This window comes from Onychomys torridus, chromosome 3 (assembly GCF_903995425.1).
Source record: "Onychomys torridus chromosome 3, mOncTor1.1, whole genome shotgun sequence".
Taxonomy (NCBI): Eukaryota; Metazoa; Chordata; class Mammalia; order Rodentia; family Cricetidae; genus Onychomys; species Onychomys torridus.
The window spans coordinates 20,754,219-20,778,972 of record NC_050445.1 but is presented as its reverse complement, the minus strand read 5'-3'; positions in this window follow the sequence as shown (position 1 = coordinate 20,778,972).

Sequence of the window (24,754 nt, the reverse complement as noted above, 5' to 3'; positions counted from 1 at the left end):
CAAAATGGCCAGCAGACTGGACATGACTAGGGCTATCTGCAAGAGAGGGGGGTAATTGCAGGGGATAAAGAATAGAGAGAGCATAGTGAGATTAGCAAAAGCAGAGAATATGGTACTCATGGGGGCTCAAAGAAATCAAGGAACCTGGGGGTCTGACCTAGGTCCTCTGCGTGTATGTTATGGCAAAGTAGCTTGGTGCGCCTGTGGAGTTCCTAATAGTGGGAGTGAGGGTGAGCTCTAACTCTTCTGCCTGCTTGTAGGACCCTTTTCCTCCTACTGGGTTGCTCACCCAGCCTTGATGTGATGGTATGTGCCCGGTCTTATGGTAGCTTGTTATGCTGTGTCTGGTGGAAGTCCCTGGGAGGCCTGCTCTTTTCTGAGGAGAGGCAGAAGGGGGTGGATCTGGGGAGAGTGGAGGTAGGGAAGAAAGACAGGGGGGAGTGGGAGTTGTGGAGGAGGGAAACTATAGTTGGGATAAAATATCTGAGAGAAGAGTGAAAAATGATTAATATATATACATTATATTCAGGCCACCGGAGGTTCCCCACACCCATGTGCATATGTGCAACACTAAGTAGACTCAGTGTGTTAAAGAAATAAAAATTATAAAAGGACAATATGAACCTGAGATGGAGATGTGATGGGGAGTGTGGTGGTGGATAGATGAAAACACACTCCATATATATTTGAAATTTCCAAAGAATAAAAGTTAAGAAGCTATATAAAAAGTAAAACCTATATAAAAGTAAAGAAGCTATATAAAAACATGGCTTTGGGGTGAATTTAGTTGCATTGGTTTGGCTTTCTTCCTGGAGGGGACAAAGACATGAATCCTGACTATTCTGAACTCTTTAGTCTGTGTCTCTTATTTTAGCTAAGCATTTGGCTCTCCTTTAACATGTAACGTGCCTTATATTCTTTACTAGGAGAAGTCAGCAGCTCCACCCTTGCCTTTGGTGTTGTGAGGACTTTATTCATAAAACCCAGCTTTGTATCTATGACCTTTGCCTTAAGTACTGGGGAACTCATGCACAAGGTTATTATTAATGGGTATTTTACTAGATTTACCTTTATTATCTAAAGATTATTTGCTTTTTCTATCATTTTGTTTTTATTATCCAATATCCACCTTAGTAGATTTTGCTTCTATTTATTGAGTAAACAAAACCTACAGGGGTTACTGTGAAGACAGAGTCAACTCTATGTGCTGGCTTACAATAGCAGGGAAGGGGCTATTCTCTGTACTGTGTTGTTATTTTACTAGACCAGGCTGGCCTAGACTACATAGAGATCTACCTGCCTCTGCCTTCCCAGTGGTGGGATTAAAGGTGTGCACCACCAATCAAGACAATGTTCTAATTTTAAGCTACGTCTATTCCCTAGCCTCCTTTTTTTGGAAGAAAAATATAACAAAAGCTAAAGACTTTTTAGACTACATGTTATTTCTATGAAACCAGGGATAAATCTGGAGCAAAATCCACAGTATATAATGATGCATATAGTATATATTTTGTAGTGGGTGTGTATGGAAGGGAGGGGGAGTAACAGTGTATGTGTATACTTGATCTTATATATGCTTATTCATATGAGTGTGTGCATGCTGAGATCAGAGGACAACCTTTGAATGTTGTCCTTGCCTTTCCACCTTCTTTGAAACATGGTTCCTCACTGTTATTGGAATCTTAGACGTTGTTCAAATCTTAGATGGTCTTTCAATAAAAAACCCAGAGCCAGATATCAAGGGGAAAGCTGAAAGATCAGAGAAGCGGAACAGCCAGCTACTAGTTCTTACTTCTACAAAATCCTCAGCCTCAAGGGAGTGTGTTCCTGTTTCCTCACGCCTTACATACCTTTCTCTGCCCAACATATTAATTCCTGAGATTAAAGGCATGTGTGTTTTGCAAGCAAAGTCATGAGATCTCAAGTGCTGGGACTAAAGGTGTGTTCCACCACTGCCTGACCTCAATGTCTAATCTAGTGTCTGGCTCTGTCCTCTGATCTTCAGGAAAGTTTATTAGGGTATACAATATATCACCACAGTTACATAAGTTGGGTAAGCTCCCAACTAATTCCCATCTTGCTTCTGGTGCTTCCCATGAGGTACAGAGATAACAAACACTTTCACTGCTGTTTCTAGCTTCTACTTGGCTTCCAGGGATCCGAACTCAGGTCCTCAGGCTTTCACAGCAAGTGCTTCTATCCTCTGAGCCATCGCTCCAGCCTCAGTCATTTTCACCTGTAAGATCACTGAAATTTAAACTTTCCATTCAAGTTGTCAAAGAAATAAAAGTGGAAGAAGGGTAAGGAACACTAGCTATTATGTTTAATAGCTAGCATTCATATTAGTAATTATTAGGTGAACTATTAAATAACAGCTTGAAACTCTTTGGTGAGTAATATTAGAAAACAATTTTCTTCCACTTTATCTCCTATGTGTACATTAACTGTTGGCCATTTAGCATTGTTCTCACCTTGTATCTTTCCCCTTTGGGTGTGGTAGAATGCTCAGGAGCTGCATGCTGAGAATCCTCAGGCTTTGCTTTACATTCTACTATGAGATGCACCCAAGTCAAGACTTGCCTGGTGGACCTCATTCACTCTCCCACCCCAACCTCTGAGTTTTTACAGCTCCAGCTCTTGTAACCTCTTTCTCCTTGCAAAGGCCACCTCTCAGTGACTTGTCACACTATCTTCCTTTGATTCCCTCTGCTAACCATAACCATAGATGCCATGTCATGTTATTCCAGTGATTGCAACTGGGGCTGGAATCAAGACTTTGGTGAGTCTCAATTCTTCACAGCAACACAACACCTAAGATACCCTACGCTTCTGAAACCATTTTTAGGGTTTTGTCCCCTAGACAATGTGGGTAGTGCTTTCACAAAATAACTGTACAGTGCAAGGAAGGAAGGCAGCATGGCCTTCCAACAAAAGATACTTGAAGATAAAAAAAAGTTGCACTTGGTAAAAGAGTGGTGGAAGCAGGATTTTTTTCTTTTTCAATCTGGAAACAGGCAGACGGAGCTCTGCAGAGGAGATCCTTAGTGCCCTTTTTCTAAGAACTAGTTAATTTTCCAAGTTTAAATTTTGAGCAGTTTCTGTTTTCCTGGATACTTTTAACTTTCACTGCTTCCCTATGAGAAGAAAAGAGCCAGGAGGGCACCATTTCAATGCTTGTCACTTTGCCATAGTAAATAGCAAAGATCCGAGATTTAACATTAGCAAATGGTGGGACAGCTTTAAAATAAAAAAAGTGTACATTTCCCTCAAATATCACAGGTTTTCACTGGATCAGTCACAGGGAGAATATTTTCTTGATATGTAAGGAATTATTTGCAGTACATCTTGGTCTTCTCTGTGTCTACTGTGCGACTAAAACAGGAAAAATAGACCTTGAAGGTTAAGGGCTCTGTTTGTAGTTAAGGCAGTTTGTCCTGTGCAGGTTAAGGTTTCTGCAGATAGTTAAAGAATAAGTTCCTGTTTGTCCTGTGGTAAGGCTTTGTGAGTTAAAGATTCTGTTTGCAATCAAGAATAAGTTCCTGTTTCTTAGATCTGAGGCAGACTTCCTGCGACCCCATATACACTATGTCTATCCTCAACCGTGTTCATTCTTCTTCATTGTGTCTTTTTTTTTTAAAGATTTATTTTATTTATTTATTTATTTATTTATTTATTTATTTATTTATTTATTTATTTATTACATATACAGAAGAGGGTGCCAGATCTCCTTACAGATGGTTGTGAGCCATCATGTTGTTGCTGGGAATTGAACTCAGGACCTTTGGAAGAACAGTTGGCGTTCTTAACCTCTGAGCCATCTCTCCAGCCCCTCATTGTGTCTTTCTAACAACATATAACAGCTGACTCTCTTGCCCCTGTGCAGACCTTATCCCTCCTATAAAAGGGACTTCAAGAGGCCAGCAGGAGCTGCTCTCTCATTCCCAATAAGGGCAAGACAGCTGGATGGTCAGTCTCCACTGCACCCCAAATTGGACAATCACAGATTTGGTCTTTTCTCCTCAAAATTCTCAGGTTTATCAGCTACAACCAAATACCTAATGCTCAGATTTTATGAAGAAAAGAGTTTTACTTAGATGATGGTTCTGGAGGCTGAAGATCCATGCTCAGGTGGTCTCATCATTTCATCCTTGGTTGCATCATAACATGGCAGATAGCATCACAGTGTAAATACATGTGAGGAGAGATCTCATGGTGATACAGAAATTTAAAGAAATTCAACAGCTGGGCTCACTTTTTTAGTAATAACTTACTCTCACAAGAATCCTTGGGAATTCCACTAATCTCTTCCTACAGATTGCTACTCCTACTGATTTAATTATCTTCCACCAGGTCCAGCTTCAAAAATTTCTCCACCTTCCAACATTGCCATACTGGAGACCAAGCTGCAGGTAAATCTTCGGGGAGAGGGGATGTCAGCTAAAACCAAATCCAGTCCAAAACACAATAAAAAGAATATTTTTAAAAAGTGTCTGTCTTAGTTAGGTTTATTATTCCTGTGATGCAACAACCCGATCAAAATCAACCTGGGAAGGACAGGCTTTATTTGGTTTATACTTCCATGTTACAGTTTATCATCAAAGGAAGTCAGGACAGGAACTGAATCAGGTAAGAAACCTGGAGGCAGGAGCTGATGCAGAGGCCATGGAGGAGTGCTGCTTACTGCCTTTCTCCTCATGGCTTCTCAGGCTTGTTTCTTGTGGAACCCAGGACCACCAGCCCAGAGATGGCACCACCCATGGTGAACTGTGTCCTCCTCCTTCAATCACAACTTAAGAAACTTCCCTAAAGGTTTGCCTACAGCTGGATCATATGAACACATTTTCTTAGTTGATGTTTCCTTCTTTCCGATGACTACAGCTTGTGGTTAAGTTGGCATGAAATTAGGCAGTACATTGCCCAAGGTTGTGTTTAACCAATGAAAACATTCATGACATACTCTTTGAAAATAATGAAAATCGTGAACAGTTCCTACTCTTGACCTAATTTCAACAGTCGGGCAAAGTATTCTGTATATCATACTTATGCAGTAAACATTTACTGATTTAGGTAGAAAGAAAGAGAAAAGGAACTGCTTCTTTTTGTAAAGCGCTGTTTATTTGAATAAAGCTCCTTCTGTGACACCATTTGGAAGTTGTTCATTATTTGGCTTTCTGGATCACAGTTGATGTACTGAACACTCTGACAAATCTCTTCCATGTCTTTACTCCTGGATGCTAGCTTTTCCTTTGGGCCTTGGGACAGCTTGGGTTTTGGTAAAATTGCTCCTGTAAACTTACTTAAATCAGCATGAACCACAGTAAGAACATTTCCTGTGATGGAGCCATATGTGGTACAGGAGGCTGGTGCACTGAAGTCTTCAACTGCTAGGTAGAGGGTGGGTAATGGGTCCATAGGCCCACCTCTCAACCCAGTACATAAGACAGGTGTTTTGATTGGGATTTAGAGTAGTTTTTCTTTGACAAGACAGTAGGTTACAGTGTTACATGCTTCCCTATCTCAGCACTTGTATTTGTGCTGGGTCTCTGGTTGACAGTGTGCTCCGATTTTTCTCTAGGGTGACCATGCAGGTTCATTGTGCACAGGCTGATGGTCTCTAATAAGATTCTACTTTGTGGTGGTTAACATGATCATCTACCTGTTTCAACTTGCTTATTACATAATTTTTTTTAAAAAAGATTAATGACAAAATTGAAAAACCAGCATCATTTAGCATCATAAAGGTGAGTTGTTAGAAAAAATGAATTGATAATAGACAATGAACCACTTTGAATATTTGTGGAAAGCTGGTAACACCAAGTTTCTTAGGAATCTCTGTGACAACCAGGTTCACTTTTTTGTTGTTGTTGTTGTTGTTTTGTTTTTCTAGACAGGGTTTCTCTGTGTAGCTTTGTGCCTTTTCTGGAACAAAGCAGTTTTGTCTCTTTTCTTCTTCTCTCATACGGTACATCCTGACCACAGTTTTCCTCCCTCTATTCTTCCCAGTTGACCCACTGCTTTCTTCCACAGATCCATTCCTCCTCTGTTTCCCTTAAAACAAAACAAAACCAAACCAAAACAAAACAAAACAAAAAAACCCAAAAAACAAAACAGGCCTCCCAGTGATGTCAAGGAACATGGCATAATGAGTTACAATCAGACTAGGCACTAACACTCAATCAAGGCTGAGCAAGGTAACCCAGCAGGAGAAGGGTCACAAGAGCAGACAAAAGAGTCCGAGACACCCCCGCCCCCATTTCCACTGTTAGGAGTACCAAAAGAACATCCAGTTACATAACCATAAGGTATATGCAGAGGACTCAGCTCAGACACATACAAGGTTCATTGTAGCATGAATTGTTAGAAGGTCTTATTAATAAAAACAAACCCAGGAGCCAGGTATTGGGGGTAAATGCTAAAAGATTAGAAAAACAAAACAAGCCACAGCTAATCTCACCTGGCCAATTTCTCAGCTGATCTTGCTTCTTTAAACTGGAAGCCTCTGTGTCCTCATCTGAATGGATCTCAGCTGAACTGCTGCTAAAAACCTAAAAGCTTAACAAACTTAGTTCCTGGTCCTCTTGCCTTATATACCTTTCTGCTTCCTGCCATCACTTCTGGGATTAAAGGCAGATCTCTTTTCCAAGCAAGACATGAGCTCTCAAGTGCTGGGATTAAAGGTGTATGTCACCTTGCCTGGCTGTTTCCAAGGTAGCTTTGAACTCTCAGAGATCTGGATGGATCTCTGCCTCTGGAATAGTAGGATTAAAGGTGTGTGTGTCATCATTTTCTGGCCTCTATGTCTATCTAGCGGTTGTTCTGTTCTCTGATTCACAGATAAGTTTATTAGGGTGCACAATATATTGGGGGACACAACATCACCACAGCTCATGATTGCTGCTTCAGTATTTGTGATCCCCTATGAGCCCTGCTTAGTTGATTTTGTGGGCGTTCTTATGGTATCCTCAACCCCTGTAGATCCTACAATCCTTCCTCCCACTCTTCTGTGGGGTTCCCCTGGCTCCAACCAGTGTTTGGCTGTGGGTCTCTGCATCTACGTCCACCAATTGTTTGGAGCAGAAGGAATTTTTAAAAAATTATTTCTTTTGCTTTTTGATATAAACATAACCACACCATTTTCTCCTTCCCTTTCCTCCCTACAAGCATTCCCAGGTACTCCCCTCTGACTTTCAAATCTTAAGAACAAAAGCACTATTGTTTCATTAATTGTTGTTACACACACACACAGAGACACAGACACAGACACAGACACAGACACACACACACACAGACACACACACACACACACATACACACACACACACACACACACACACACACTTAAATACGACCTGCTTAGTCTGTATGTTCCCTGTAAATATGTTTTCAAGACTAACCATTTACTATTGAATAACCAGTTGGTGTGTTCCTCCCTGAGGAAGACTATTCCCCCATTCTTCTTTTAAGAAGGTGGTTTGGGAATCTGCCTGGTGATCACCACATGGCATATCACATGATGACATGATAATGTTGCCTTTCTCGCTGTGTGATCTCTCTTTTATGTCCCCACTTCCTCTTCTGCTTTTCCACCATGTGTGGAAGAGCATTCAGATCTCATCAGGAGCTGAGGTCACTGTGTCTTCATCTCACTTCTGGGACTCCTTCTAGGACTTGGAAGTAAGCAAATCTCTTTAAAACAAACAACAACAAACCTACCTAGCCTCAAGCATTTTTTTTTTTTTTCCATTTCAGAAAAATAAATAAACAATGAACTAAAGCTTGGGGAATGTAACTCAGTGATTAGTGTTGGGTCCAATGTGGGTCCCCAAAATGGCTGACAATGTCCTAAACAGAAGGACTCTAACCAGGTAAACAGTAGGATTGTTATTGGGTAAACAGAAGCCTAAACTCAGTGTTCCTCAGGAGTTGCATAATGTGGGTTTCTGTTTACCACAAAAACCACTCCCTCTGTTATCCACTCCAATAGTGAAGTCAACTACCTCGGGAAGGGCATCTAGTTCCTGATTACTTCAGATACATCAGCTTGAAGACCTGCTGACCACAAGGTAACATCTGCTTGCTTTCCTGCCAAGCTGCTGTCCTCTACTGTCTGAGACAACCTGGTAGTTTGTTTCCTCAAATAAACTTGTCTTTCTACCCACAGAGTAGTCTAGTTTGGTGGTTTCTATGCACTTTGATTATGGGTAGGATGCACAAATTCCTGTGTGATCTCCAACATTACATAACATCAGGTATGATGGTGGACTCCATGATCCTAGCAACAGCAGAAATTCAGAATTACCCTCGGTTCCATCAAGAGCTTGAGACCAGTCTAACTCATGTGAGATCTTGTCTGTAAAAGAAAAAGAGAACTAAGACAACTTCCCAGAGATAATTATTTTGAGCAGATATTTGAATGGTAAGTAGAAAAGAGGGTAAGAAGAAGGTCATGGCTTATAGAAAATTTGAGGAAGTAAGAGACCCTAACATTGAATTCACCTTATATTTTTGAAAGGACTTGGGTGAGAAAACCTTGGCAAAGCACATAAACTGCTGTCTGGATGGCATGAAGCTGGATGATGTGGGCTTGTGCTAATTCATGTGTTCCATATTGTATTTAACTCAACGCCCACCCCACCTGGCCCAGCCTCCATTCTTCTTTCCAGCAGTACTGGGGATTGAACCTAGAGTCTCATGAATATTAGGCAAGTGGTCTACTGTAGCCAGAAGGTTTCTCCAGTCCCACTTGACCCCAACGTCCTATAACTGCTTATAAAATAATCATTCAGAGGTTTAATATTATTTACAAACTGTATGGCCTATGGCAGGCTTCTTGCTAGCTAGCTCTTTCATCTTAAATTAACCAATTTCTATTCATCTATGTTTTGCCATATGGCCATGGCATTACCAGTCTGCTGGCATCTTGTTTCTCCTTCAGCAGCTGGTGTCTCTCTCTCCTCTCCATATATCTACTTAGATTTCCTGCCTGCCTCTAAGTTACAATAATGCAGCTTTATTTATCAACCAATCAGAGCAACACATATTCACAGCATACAGAAAGTCATCCCACAGTAGTCTACTACTGAGCTATAGCCACTGCCCTTTATATTGTACTTAGAAGTAAATCAGAGAAATACTGGACTATCAGTTGCATCAGAGGAGTAAAGGGCACCAGTCCTAATTTTGAAGTCTGTAGAGGTATGAAAGATTAAAAGGCTATAGCTAGAATTTCAGTGACTGAGAAAACAATTTCAGCCTTCCAACCTCAGAGCTATTGAACTCTTGGCACACAGGCTGTCCAGTGTTGCCCAGGAGACAAAAAATGCCATGGCAAGCCAGCTCTAGGGAGACATAGGCCTCCATCCATGGCTGCCCTTGTAAAGGCTCTCAGGGACCTTGGTGCCCCTTCTTGTCTTTAGGATGCTCCCTTCTTTTACTCTATTCTAGCCAGGTTAAGCGTAGGGGTTCTGTCTGCCTTTCTAGATCCTTCCCAATTTTCTCTCACATAGGTGTTGTCCCTAAGAGTCTTTGCCCTTCAATTTCATCTGAGAATTAAACTTAGGTAACTCCATGGGAAATACTTCTGTCCTAACAAGGAAGTTACAAAAAGGAACAAAGGCCACAAGCTTTGCTGAGCTACCTTCACAGTTCTCATGGGTGTAAGGAGTAGCCAAGAGGAAGAGGCAGTTTCTGAAAATGACACATTTTGAACCACTTCTTTTTTTTTTTTTTTTTTTTTTTCAGAGCTGAGGACCAAACCCAGGGCCTTGTGCTTGCTAGGCAAGCACTCTACCACAGAGCTAAATCCCCAACCCTGAACCACTTTTTTAAAAGATTTATTTATTTATTTATTTATTTATTTATTTAGATTTTGTTTACAGTGTTCTGCCTACATGCATGCTTGCAGGCCAGAGAGGGCACCAGATCTCATTACAGATGGTTGTGAGCCACCATGTGGTTGCTGGGAATTGAACTCAGGACCTCTGGAAGAACAGCCAGTACTCTTAACCACTGAGCCATCTCTCCTGCCCTTGAATCACTTTTAAAAGATTGTTTATGGATGTGAAGGATACTATAAATAAAATGTTATTAGAAGCAATACTGATGAAAATGCCTAGAAAATGTATAGAGACTAGATCTTCAAGAGTGATGCATGAAGAAAGTTCTCTTATTGCTTCCTCTGCATCCCACCTACACCCCTGCTTTCCTTTCTGTTACATATCATAGAGCATCTTACCTTGCTTCTTGATGTTTGGAGTTTTGCTATCAAGTGTTAGATATCAAACCCACCAGTGTTTGGAGTTAGACAAAGTCTGGAAAGCACACATGGTGCTTGGAAAACAACCTCATGAATTCCAGCCGAGGGCCTGGTGCAGCTCTTTAAACATGGCGTCATGGTGCCCAGTGCTCTGCCCTCTAGTTCCATCCAATCTTACACCAGTCATCTAAGAACTCCGAGGGACTACTTAGAAGGATGGTCAGTCCGACGATTAAGCCAGTCCAGCCTTCAGTCCTGTGCTCCGATGCCTGTGGCCATGGCCAGAGCTCCTCTTGTCATTCGCCTGTAGTGTTATACAGATGATTGTCAGAGACTAGCATGAAAAGACCTCATGTTACTTCTGTTAAACTGAGGGAAGAAACAGGATGAATTCAGTGGTACTGGTCTGAGGATGATTTTCCAAAGTTACTAAGAATTGTTCTGTTCAGCAATATGAATGTTCAGCAATATGAATGTTCAGCAATACGAGGAGGTTCAGTATGCACTGACTTGACTTTGGAAAATTCTACTTTCAGTGTTAGATAGAAAAGAAGGTGAGAAGACATGGAGAAAGGTTAAGAAAGGTGGTGGTATGAGTGAGCAGAATCCCATTGGGTCTGAGCATATTTGAAAAGGACTGGAGACTTCTGAATCACTTTCAGCTTGTGGGGAATAGTTCTGTATGGTCCACAGCAGCACTGGTGACAGCAAGTGAGCCTCAGAACAGGCCGCAGCATATACCTGCCCAGCACTTATGTGGAATGAATTTCAGCACCCAGGGACTTCCAAGGGCCTTCCTAAATGTACAAGTCAGCTTGAGTAGGAATAACCAGCTACTGATGGGAAGTGTCTTAATCAGAGTCTATGGCTGATACGTTTGGGTGCTCGAGGTGTGGTCAGATTTGGAGTTTGGAGATGAGATGACTTGTCAATGGCTGTCTGCCTTTTTGTGTTTTTCCATGTTGGTGGGAGAGTTCATTGCTTTAAGTCTTTTAGAAGAGCACCCATATGTAAGATGAATTGCTAAATGGTCTTATTAATAAAAAAAAACAAACAAACTTGGAACCAGATATTGGGGTGAAAACTGAGAGATCAGAGGAATAGAACAAGCCAAGCCACAAGTTCTTACCAACAGGAAATCCTCAACCCAAGAGAGAGCTACTTCCTGTATACTCACACCTATATACCTTTCTGTGCCCTGCCATCTTACTTCCTCTCTCTGCCCAGCGACATCACTTCCTCTTTCCACCAAGCTCTATCACTTGCTGTCTGTCTGTACAGACCTCTAGACCTCTATGATTAACTAGTGCTGAGATTAAAGGCATGTACCACCACGCCTGGCTCTGTTCCCAGTGTGGCCTTGAACTCACAGAGATCCGGATGGATGTCTGCCTCCTGAATGCTAGGATTAAAGGCATGTGCTACCACTGCCTGACCTCTATGTTTAATATAGTGGCTGACTTTTTCCTCTGATCCCCAGGTAAGTTTTATTGGGGTGCATAAATAAAATATCACCACACTCATATCCTATAAAAGGGCTCCATTTTCTGGCCCTAATTACTTTCCAGGACCCTTCCTCTCAAAAATGTGCAGTGTCACAGCAGGTCAAACAAACATCTAAAGCATTGGCATTGGTTTGCTAAGTCATTTCTTCCAACATTACCCATCATTTATGTCAATAATCATTTAACTCTGCAAGAAGGCAAAGAACAACATTCCAGATGCCAACAGCACTTTCCCCAGGAAAGAAAGTTGGATAATTTTACAGCTACTTCTCCTGCTCGCTCACACAAGTATCCCTTCACCCTTCACCCACTTAACTTTGTTGTCAATAATACTGATCAAGTTCATAGATAAACACTCCCAGTCTAATAAAGATGTATCTATTTACTTAAATATTTATCAATGAGTATCTTTTTTAAAATGCTGTTCTGGCTACAGAACTTTCATCTTGCTTTAGAGACAAGGTCTTCCAAAGAAACCCTAGTTGGCCTTCTATTAAAAAATCTTCCTGTATCTGCCTCTGAGTGATTGTAGGCATGCACCACCATGCCTGCCATGACTGGAGGTTTCTAAGAAATGTGTGCCAAACACTGACTGCTTTCACTTGCTTTGACTTTTTAAAACTGAAGCAGGAGACTAAAATTTCCTAAACTTTTTTTTTTTCACCAGAGACAAAATAACTTGTATGCTGATGGTCCTTGAATAATTGTTAGATAAAACTTACATATTTTCTTTTGCAAAGGCTGGGGGCAGACACATGGTGGTCTGCTGTTTTAAGATCAATGTCCCATCAAGTGGAACATTAGACATAACAGGCCTCTGCTGGCATGCCTGTAGAGTTTGGAAATGAATAGTGTGACCCAGGAGGTGAAGTGCACGAAACATAGCAGAGAGAAACATCAACAGTCATCATTCAAACCGAGTCATTTATAGTTCTCTCCTACAACACACCTGTTACTCCAGATGAGCTGGCTATTCTGCGAAGGCCCTGATTTGCATGGACTCTAGATGACCTGTCGGTAAGCATACAGCAAGCACACACCTGCCTTGAAGGGTGGCCTTTCTGTTTATATGTCATTGCTTATTGTAGAGAAAAACAATAAAGCAGATATTTAAAAGGGCTTAGGAATAGCAAGCGCTCTGGGGAAGAAATCAGATAGCACAATATAGAACCAGAGGCAGACTGATTTAGATCCAGGAAACCGTCTGCGAGCTCTGAAAGTTCTTTCGTGGGGCTTAAAACAGCACAGCAAGGTAATGTTCTTTCTTTTTAGAACAAACTGAGTTTGTAAGGAAAATCTGGAAGCCAAGAGAGCCTGAGAGTCTCAATGGATAGTCAGTTTATCACTTTTGTTGACCCAAGGCTCTTCATTCACAGAGAAATGCTGAATTCAGCAGACCAGGACTTCCTGAACATCCTAGGGGACACTGACCCTTTGCACCTTGGTGGTGCCCTAAGCTTTGGCTGAGAAGTATGAGGATGACCTTTCTTGAAGATCCCAGCCAAACAAAGAAAACGGAAGTTCTAAGATGAAAGTGACAGCTTCTCAGGACACTTCATGTACTGAATTTACGAAAAAAAAAAATTTTAAAAGAGATTTATTATTTCCTTGGTATAGAGCCCACACATAAAAAGGAATACAGGCAGAAACTGCACCACTGGAAGGTGGGACACCCAGCTGTGGAGTCTGGAAAGCTGGCTCTTGTCTCTGCTGAGCACCAGTAATATGTCGCTGTGGGAAACATCACGACTATCTCCGAGTTGTTGCCTCACATTTGTAAAATAAAGGTTTGGATTTGATTGTTAAAGTCCCTTCCAGCCCTAACGTGCCAGAGTACACGTTATCCTCCCCGAGGAAGCTTTTCTCATAAATGTTAACTTCGTTGTGGCGTGTTCTGCTCTGGTAAGAGTAGAAAATCTAGACTAAAATCAATATACGGCACTTCCGGGTGTTGAAAATTCCAAGAACTAGGTAAAAGTGATTTCTGAAGAAAATGCATCATAACACCAGCTAGCCTCGAATAAGAACACAAAGCAGCGTGGCTAGCTAGAATAAAGCCGACTACACCTGTTATTGCGACTGATAAAGTTTATCATGAAGAAATCTCTCCCTTCATATGATGGCTTAAATCTGAAAGCCCACTCCAACTTCATGGTTTAAATACTTGTTCCCTATAAGAAGTGCTATATTTAACAGCCCAGTAGGGCCAAGATAGCAGCTTCAGGTCAGCACAGGTAGGCTCTTGAAGGGTCTTGCTTGGCACCTACTTGTGGCCTCTAGTTATGCTTCTTGGTCTACCATGATGTGAACAGACTTTGCTACACACCTCACCCGCCATAACTTGAGCTGCTCTGCCAAGCCCTGAGGTGTTTTTCCTCAGGTATTGTACAAACAACGTAAAAGGTGAAACATACCTTAGTTTTAAATTTTCCCTTTCTAAAATATTTTCCCTAATGGCCATTTTGATTGTATTGGCGATTCATCTTACTGGATGCATTGCTATTGAGGCAGGATGCAGGAAAAGCTTTCAGCCACAAGAAAGCACTTTTCATACACTCAAGTGTGAGATTTGAGCTTTCATTCTTTTTCTAGAAAGAGAATGATTTCTGTGATTCTGCATTTGGAATCCTACCATCGGTTTTTATTACTGTTTTCTTTTAGTTTCTGTCCCAAGACCGTGGAAGGGGCAGTGGTGACTCTCAGAGGCAACACCATTGTTCATTCGCCCCTTGCTTTCTGTAGGGGTTATTCTAAGTAGTCATGGGAAGAAACAAGCAGATGACAGAGAGTGGTACATTGTCCCCCTTTCCCCGTGGCCCTGGCTGTGTAGCTGCACTCTCACAGGGAGGCGTTCTCATGTGCTCTACAAAGACAGGCTCTTTTTTTAAAAAATATATTTATTTATTAAAAATTTTTCCACTTTACATACCAACCCCAGTTCCCCCTCCTTCCCCTTCTCCCTCCTCCTCACCTCCCTCCCGCTCTGCTCTACCCCCATCCACTCCTTAGAGTGGGTAAGGCCTCCCATGGGGCATACCAAGTTGAAGTCCCTTCCCATTGTATCAAGGCTGAGCAAGGTATCCCACCACAGGGAATGGGCTCCATAAAGCCAGTTCATGCACCTGGGATAAGTCCTGGTCCTGCTGCCAGGGACCCCACAAACAGATCAAGCCACATAGCTGTCACCCACATTCAGCAGGCCTAGTTTTCTTTTCTTGTTTTGTTTTGAATGCTGAATGCCATTTATTGAAGGAGGGAGGAGGAAAGACAGGCTCTTTCACTCATTCTGGACCCTCTTTGTGATAATGTGCCCCTACACTTGCTGCCTCCTGTCTGGGTTCATTTTGGGCCTGAGCACCTTTTTCTCACTTCTGGAAATACTGCCTTCATTGTTCTTAGTATCCTAGAGGAGGGGTCTGGCTACAGACACCCTGCCATGCTCCCTCAAGAGTTTCTAAAACTGGTCTCTAGCAGAGATTTGGGGAAAGGTATGATTAAGGCAGACTTTGATTTTAAACCCAGACTTTCAGTTTGTATGAATTATTAAATATTGAAATCCTCTGTTAAAGAAAACACAATTCTTGGAAATGGTAACAAATGTCGCATGTATTAGCTTTGTTGTCCAGTTGGACAGCATACTCATGGCCAGCACTGAATCCAGGAAAACCTCTACTATGCCTTTTCCTTTTCTTACATCTTCTTTCTCACCCCACTGAAAAATAAGCTAAGCTTTTCTCCACCCTTTTTTCCCAGAGGAAAAAAAAGAACGCATGCCAATCTTTCTGGATACACCAATTCTTATCAGTGTCGCTTTATACCTGAGAGAGAAGCAATTTCTAGTTGGTGATTTTTTTTTCCAGCCTCTGTAACATGTGCAATCGATGGTATAAGATTGACCCTCCAGTGTTACCACACATCACATCATAAGGTGTGCACAAAGATGAAAGACCCTGGAATAGGCCAGCTGATAGCTGAGCCTTGATAGCCAGCGTCGCCATCTCTTCACTTAGCCAATGCTTTGAAAGGAAGTGGGAATAAAAGACAAGGAGCAAAATGCCCAGTTGTCCAGCAGAGATTTCTTTGGACTAAAGATCACCTAACATGCTTGTTTCTACTTCCTCCTTCCTTGTTAACTCTGTCTGGCCTGCTCCACAGATGCTGGCTCCCGCTTCCTTCTGCTGCGACTCTGCCTTTTCTCCACTTTTGACTTTCTCTATTCCTATTATTTTTTAGATCTTACCAGCAATGTGTATTCCAAGTGTGGGCTGTGAAACTCCTACAGAAAGAAGCAATATGATTGTATAAAGTCTTTCTGTGTGCTGTGGTATGGTGGCAGTGGGTTGAATATAAACTAGCAAAATCCAGCAGGCAAACGGCTTTCATTTTGATGGGCACTTTAGAACACCATGGAACTTGCTCCTAGGATAACAGCATGCTGAAAAAAAAGATGAAATCAATGCCCATGGTATACTACCTGAGGCTGTTTTTTTTTTTTTTTTTCTCCTGTCTCCCACTCTACCTGTTTCTCTCTCTCTCTTTTTTAAGGGGTTAAAGTGGGTGGGCTTTAGAGTTTTACAAGAGAACTATTAGTGAAAAACAATCTGATACATTCAACTTACGAAGGCCCTACTCCTTCCCTCTAATCTTTCAGCAGGACCCAAGGGAGGCTAAAGTTTAGATCCGTCTATTCTCCACAAGAACTTTGATTCACTATTAAATTCCGTCTAATGAAGATGACTTTGCCATCCCACGGCCATCAACAGGCTATGTGTAGGACAATGCAGAATCCACCTTGTATAGAGGGACATTGTTCTTTCTTCTTAGTTCGCCCAGTTGAATAGAATCCTGTGGAAGTTCACATGCAGAGGAGACCAGTGAAGTCAGCCACAGTGCGTATCTGTGCTGTGTCCTGAGAGTGGACTTAAGGAAATAGCTATTTTGCTTAGGTACACACTTGCTCATGTCCTGCAGTGTGACAGGCTTGTGATAAAAGCAAGCAGGTGAGACAGGAGGACGGGCGAAAGAAAGATGGGGACAGATGGGGAGGAAGAGAGGGGAGGGAGGGCAAGAGATGTCTCCCAAAGTTAAAAGTTACATTGTGCGTTAGTAGTTGCACAATTACCGACTTGCAGATAAAAAACCAAAGAGGGGACTGTTTCAGTCTGAAGGCATAGAACTTGCTTTACTATGCAATGAATTTCAGGTTCATTACACAGAAAACATCATATCTTATAGAATAAAATTTGTCTCTAAAATCAAGCTGTTTAATAAAATTCTGTAATTGTGTTTTATTTACTCTTACTATTTATAGTACACATTAAAAATCAGTGAAAAGTTAAACAACACATTGAAAGTTAGGCAAACATTGTCACAGGCCTTCAGTCCCAGTTACCACAGAGGAAGAGGCAAGAAGGTCACAAGTTCAAGGCTGGCTGGGCTATAGAGGGAGTTCAAGGCCAGCTGAGGAACTTAGTGAGATCCTGTCTCAAAAATAAACATAATAGAGGGACTGAGGCTGTAGTTCATTGGTAGATTAAAGTCTTTCCCTATACTGTACGAGGTTCTAAACTCAATTCCTAATACTAAAGAAATAAAATTATAACAACACAGCCATATGCAGGACAGTTTTCCTGTGGTCAGTGATGAGCAGGGTGGAACCCAAGATGCAGATTTGGGCTTTCAGGGTACAGCCCAGGATGTGGTTGTTTGCTCTGAGCATGGTTTTTCTCCCCCAAATTCTGCCACATACCACCAATGCAGCTAAGACAAAGTGTTTAACCTCCTGAATTTCAGTTTACTTGTTCGTAAAATGATAATTACTCCTAAGAGAATGAATGTTTTGTCTGCAGTGCTGATATGAAGATTTTCTTTTGAGATAATGCATACAAAGAACCTGGAAGAAAAACTGGAGCCTAAGTAATATGTGGGCTGTTTTCTCCTGTTTAATTTACCAGACACCATGAGCATTGTTAGTTAGCAAAACATTTAACTGCTTAGCAAGGAAAAACAATTTAACATGCTAAAGGAAAGACTTTCATATGTGGCTCATAACCACGAGTTAACATAGAGTGAAATGTTAACTCTAGTCTCATTTCCCCCTAGTTAATTGGTAAGGAAACCATGTGACTCCGCTCCTCTGTGTGGTGAAGTAGATCCCATCAGATCGAACTTCCCACTGATAGCGGCTGCACACTTGCTGGGAGGTGGTTAGGGAAGACAGCTGCCAGCGACTTGGTCTAGTAAGTTAAACAGTGGATGAAGTCTGGAGGCCAGGAGTCTTGGAAGATAGCTAAGCTTGGACAAGGTTTTGGCCTGGAGATTTTGCTGGAGGTAGGCCCAGTCAGTGCTGCACATAACTACAACCTGGGTAGACATCTGCATTTTTTATGGTTCGAATCTCAGAAGGTATATATTGTCACTGCCAGAGAGAGGATAGTGAGGGAGTGTGTACTGAAGTAATATAGCCACCCCAAATTCAGGTCTAGGGGGAGTTTGTGAACTTACCTGTAAAGGATTAAGGTTACGTGGAAGTTCTTTGTACTATGTAAAATTTACATATATTATTTCAAATAGAAGGTTTATAATTTTAAAAGTATTAAAGCATCCAGTAGGCTGGGGCAGGAGGATCACAATTTTGAGGTTAGCCTGTGCTACACAGTAAGATTCTGTCTGAAAAGTTTAAAATTTAAAGAGAAAGGAGCTCTTGCATGTAGCTTGCTTCCCGTAGCCACAGAGTTATTTATGGAGTGTCCATTATCTGCCAGTTTTTATGCTAAATTGGTTACAGACACAGTCTCTGAGTTTTTAGAATTTTCATTCTGGCAGGACATTTACCAAAACAAAACTCCAGGAGTATAAATTGATCTGTTTCACTTGGGATTCTTTACAAGGATCTAGCTTCTCAGACAGAAGTTAAGTGTCCCATAACTGTGACTCTAATATCCTAGACTTCCATGGTTATGAATCACATATGAAAGTCTTTCCTTTAGCATGTCAAATTTGTAGTCTCCTTCAGTCTCCACTCAGAGCTGTTCTGTATCAACATCTCTTTATTCACCTCTTTATTTGGGTAAGAGACAAGATTAATCTTTTGTCTGTATTTCTTACACACATTCTTGTGATCACAATACAATAAATGTTAAATAAATATTTCCGTCTTAAAGTTTTACTTAAATTTGTTCAAAATTTATATATCTACCACACAATCAATCGGTCATGCTATTTGACAGGAAATGGATAGAATGTGTGTGTAGTCATACACACACATACACACACACACACATCCATACACAGATGTGTGTGTGTGTGATGATGATGAGAAAGAGGATCACAATGTGGAGAAAGAGATCTTAAAGGATGGAGAGAAGCAATGGAATGAATGCGCTAGAAAAGCAGAATGGAGACAACCTGGGGATGGAAAACCAGATGGGAAATGGGGAAGGTCCATGGGAGAGAAGAATGAATGAAACAAAGTATAATGACTTATTTCAAAAAGGCCATCATGAAACCCACTATTTGTATTCTAACTTAAGAATTAATTAGATTATTTTGAAATTCACAAAGTAGTGATACAGAATCCTAAATTCTCTAAATGCATACAACTATGCCTTGTGTTTTGGCATACCTCAGTAACACCTGCAGTTTGGAGGTTGAGGCAGGAGGATTAAGGGTTCCATGCTATCCTAGACTCCATAGTGAGATCCTGCCTCAACCACCCTCAAAGAACACCATTTAAAGTTGATGTGCATATGTATGGCTGAGGACCCCAGCCGGTCAATACTGACTGCAAACGTACTGACAGTCTGCCTGTTCAAAACTTCTGAAAGAAACTGGTCAGCCACTGACCAGTCTATGTGCGTTGTTGAAGTCTGTGCAAATCTTTGAAGGAGATGTGCTGCTTTGCATCGAATCGCCTCACAAAAGCACATCTGGTCTTGTGATGAGCACTGCAGCTTTTTCGTGCTGCTTTTCAGTTTTGTCATCCAATCAAGTGCTTGTTGTGGTCAGTGGAACACTCTGGCTGTTATCTGTGGTGATATTGTGTTCCCCCAAATATTGTGTACCCTAATAAACTTATCTGGGGTCAGAGAACAGAACAGCCACTAGATATAGAGGCCAGAAAATGGTGGCACACACACCTTTAATCCAATCACTTGGGAGGCAGAGATCCGTCTGGATCTCTGTGAGTTCAAAGCCACACTGGAATCAGCCAGGTATGGTAACAAGAGCCTTTAATCCCAGGAAGTGATGGCAGGAAGCAGAAAGGTATATAAGGCGTGAGGACCAGGAACTAGAGCCTGGTTAAGCTTGACGCTTTTGAGCAGCAGTTCAGCTGAGATCCATTCAGATGAGGACACAGAGGCTTCCAGTCTGAGGAAACAGAATCAGCTGAGGAATTGGCGAGGTGAGGTGGCTGTGGCTTGTTCTGCTTCTCTGATCTTCCAGCATTCACCCCAAAATCTGGCTTCAGGTTTGATTTTATTAACAAGACCTTTTAAGATTCCTGCTACAGCTATCTGTGGTTATAAAACTATCATCAAGCTAAAGCCAGAACCTTAACATTACCAGAACATTCTCTGGCCAACTGAATTGAACACAATTCCTGTAAGCTGTCACCTAGCAGGAGAAGCAAAAACAAGTACTGGTAGCTGCCTGTGCAGCAGCTCTGGTGCTCCAGAGACCTCTAAGCCTCCTTTGACAGCACCAGAACCAGGACAAGTGCAGAGGAGATGCTCTGTGGCAAGACTTAACGTCCTTCATGAAGCATCTACACTCAGGCTTGATTTTCTCGTTCAACTGGCAAATGACGACACAAACACAAGGTGTCTTCATTTTGAATGACGTGCTTTCGCATTGCTCTTCAAGTGCCCCAAGGCACAAACTCCTAAAGTGAATCCTTTCATCTCTATATGATAATCTGAATCATCAAGTGCCTCTTTGGGTCGATTGTTCACTGTGAGAAACAAAGTTAAAGACTGCATTCCCCCACAATTACTTTCACCTTTCAGTAAGCTTTCAAATCTTTGATATGAGTAGACTTTTTCTCTTTTTCAGGCCCTTTTAATTTTTAATCACTTGTTGTCTCAAATGCTGATCATATTTCTGAGAAGTTATTTTGTGGAAAAGACAGAGCAAGATAGAATTGCCATATAGTTCTTTTTTCTTTTCTGTGAATCATTTGGACCTAAATTTGTGGTGACAAGGTTGCTTCTCTCTAATAGGTCCCACTGCCATGGGAGGAGGCTGTTGAAAAGAATGGTAGCCAAGGCCTCCACGTCTTTCTGTCCTCACATCCTCTTTTACAAGGACACAGCACTTGGCTTTGCATGGGAAAATGTGTACCGTGACTCTTATTGATAATGTAGTGTATTTAAAAAACAAATATTACAACTTCCAGCAAAGCTGATCCAGTGCCACACAACCAGTATTCTTTCGGTGTTCACACAACTACTGGTGATTTGAAGTGTCTTTAAAATCTTTATAGAAGGAGAGTAACTGTCACTCAAGATCTGAAATGAGAGCAGTGCAGATGAGGGAGGCCTGACTTGTGAAGTTCCAGAGGGTAGTTAAGCCTATACCAAGCAATTTGTGTGAACAATCTTGGTTATGCTTAGCTGGGACTAAAGAGCTGGCTGTGATTAGCAAAATGCTAGAACCACTAAAGAGAAATCTTTGTTTTATTGCATGAATACTGGTTAGCTGGAGCTGAGATATTAGCAGTGATTAAGAAGAGACCAGTATAATTGAGGTGAAATCTTCTGGGAAGTGTTTCCTCAGAGTTAGCATAAGAATGTATTCCAAGGGTAGCCACAGTTGTACATCAGGCTGGCAGACACACTCGGCCATGTGCAAGAGTCTCCCAGAAGGTGGTACTGCTTCTGAAGGCATGAAGGGGTCTTGGAGAACAGCTGAGGCCTGGCGCTGCTTCTGAGGCCAGTAGAGGTCATTGGTGGAGGTGCAGCAACAGTTGGAGCCCCAGGATTGGAGGGGTCTTGAAGAGAAGCTGAGGCTTGGCACTATGGAAGGAGTCCCAGGGATGCTGCAACCCCTGTTGCAGTAGAAGATCTCAGTATCTTTGCAGATACAAGCACCATCAAGAACAGAAGCTGCCTTGGAGTGGAGCTGGACTGAGTTTAGAAGATAAGATGTGTGGGCTGCAAAAGGTAGAACCAGAGAAATGGCCCAGTCCCTTTGCAGGAGCCCAGAAGATCACGAGTGGATGCCAGATGCTGGACATTGAATTGTCTACACAGCTGGAGTTGGTTTTGCGCTTTCTTCAAGTTGTGACTGTGCCCTGATTCTTACCTCTTGAAGTAAGAAAGTCTTTATTTTTGATTTTCCAAGAGCCCACAGTTGAGGGGATTTGAACTTTTAAAGGGATTTTTAGAATTCTACAGACTTTGGATTTTATTATTTTATTATTTATTTTTTTGGTTTTTCCAGACAGGGTTTCTCTGTGTAGCTTTGCGCCTTTCCTGGAATTCACTCTGTAGACCAGGCTGGCCTCGAACTCACAAAAATCAACTCAATCTGTAGACCAGGCTGGCCTCGAACTCACAAAGATCAGCCTGCCTCTGCCTCCCAAGTACTGGGATTAAAGGTGTGCGAAACCACTGCTCGGCTCAGACTTTGGATTTTAAATTATGTAGACAGTATTCTGCCTGCTGTGTCCTTGCAGGCCAGAAGAGAGCATCAGATCTCTTTACAGGTGGTTGTGAGCCACCATGTGGTTGCTGGGAATTGAACTCAGGACCTTTGGAAGAGCAGTCAGTGCTCTTAACCACTAAGCCATCTCTCCAGCCCTCAGACTTTGGATTTTAAAGAGACTGTATAAAGAGACTAAAATTTTAAGTTTTTTAAAGGCTGGAACTTTTAAAATTGGAATATTTATATTGTAATGTTGATATTAATGTGTGCTCTGGGTGATGAACAAGGAAGGAAAGGCTATGGCTTCACAGTGATATGTTTGTCAAATTGACAAGGTATCAGTTGTGCTCCCCCCCCCCCCCCCCCCCCCAAGACAAGCGTTTCTCTGTAGCTTTTGGAGGCTGTCCTGGAACTCACTTTATAGACCAGGCTGACCTTGAACTCACAGAGATCCATGTGCCTCTGCTTCCCGAGTACTGGAATTGCAGGTGTGCGCCACCACCGCCCGGCTGTGCTGGCTTGTTTTATGTCAGCTTGATATAGGCTATCATCATTAGTGAGATGGAAACCTCAATTGAGAAAATGCCTCTGTAAGATCAAGCTGTAGGCAGGCTGGTAGGGCATTTTTTTAAAATTAATGATTAATGTGGGAGGGCCCAGCCCACTGTGGATGATACCATCTCTGGACTGGTGCTTCTAGAATCCATAACAATGCAGGTTGATCAAGCTATGAAGAGCAAGCCAGGAAGCAGCACCCCTCCATGATATCTGCATCAGCTCCTACCTCCAGGCTTCTGACCTTTTTGTGTTCCAGCCCTGACTTCCTTAAATGATGAAGTATGATGAATAAATGTAATCCAAATAAACCCTTTTCTCCTCAAGTTGCTTTTGATTATGGTTTTTTATCACAACAATGGTAACCCTGACTAAGTCAAAGAGAAATCAGGAAATAGTCTTGAACTCACTGGCACAGGAAAAGACTTTCTGAACAGGATATGGATGGCACAGACACTAAGACCAACAATTGACAAATGGAACCTCGGGAAACTGAAAAGTTTCTGCATGGCAAAGGACAGCATTATTCAGACAAAGCAGCAGACTGCATAGTGAGGAAAGATCTTTACTAATTACACATCTGATTGTGGGTTAATATCTAAAATGTATAAAGAACTAAAAATATTGGACATCAAGAAAACAAATAACCTGTTTTAAAAAGGGGGTACAGAGCTGAACAGAGAGTTCTCAAAATATGAAACACAAATGGTTGAGAAACACTTAAAGACATGTTCAGTATCTTTAGTGAGTTCCCCTGTCCCTGCATCCTCACCAGCACAAGCTGTCATTTTTCTTATTGATCTTGGCCATTATTGCTGGCATAAAATAGTTTTTAGATTACTTTTACCCATTGCTAGTGAAAGTGCAATCATGGAAATCAGTGTGACAGTTACTCAGGAACCTGGGAACAGATCTACATTAAGATCCAGCTATACTATTCTTGGGCATATAACCCACTTGGTCATTCATGTCCAATACTGCTCCATTCATAATATCCAGAAATAGGAAACAGCATAGATATTCATCAACTAATAAACAAATAATGAAAATCTGATACATTTATACAGTGGGATATTATTCAGCTGTGTAAAAAACCACGAAGTATGAAATTCACAGATAAATGGATGGAGCAAGAAAAATCATTCTAAGTGAGGTAACCGGTACCAGGCTTTTTCTTTTGAGTCACGAACCAGCTCCCAAATCATGACACAGAGCCTTATTATTAGTTTTGAATGCTTGGTCTAGCTTAGGCACATTTCTTGCTAGCTCCTTTAACTTTAACTAATCTGTTTCTTTTTATCTTCCTTTTGCCCCGGGGCTTGTTACCTTTCTTCTGTATATCTTGCTTTCATTGCTTCTCTTTGTCTGGTTGGCTGGCATCTGCCTGGCTTCTTACTCTGGGCATGTCCCTTCTCCTCTCCTCTTTCTTCTTCCTCCTTGTTCTTCCCCCTTCCCAAGCCTAGATTTCTTCTTTTATTTATTATCTCTGCCTGCCAGCCCCATATATCATTTCTCCTGCTTAGCTATTGGTCATTTAGCTCTTTATTAGACCAATCAGGTGTCTTAGGCAGGCAAGGTAAAACAAATGCAAACACATCTTTTCATAATTAAACAAATGCAGAATAAACTGAAGTAACACACCTTTACACAGTTAAATTGATATACTGCAGGCTAAACAAATGTTGCATATCTTTGCCCAGTTAAAACAATATTCCACAACAGTAACCCAGATCCCAAAAGGCATATATCATATGTTTTCTCTTATATAGGAATGTTAACTCTTAAGCCATTG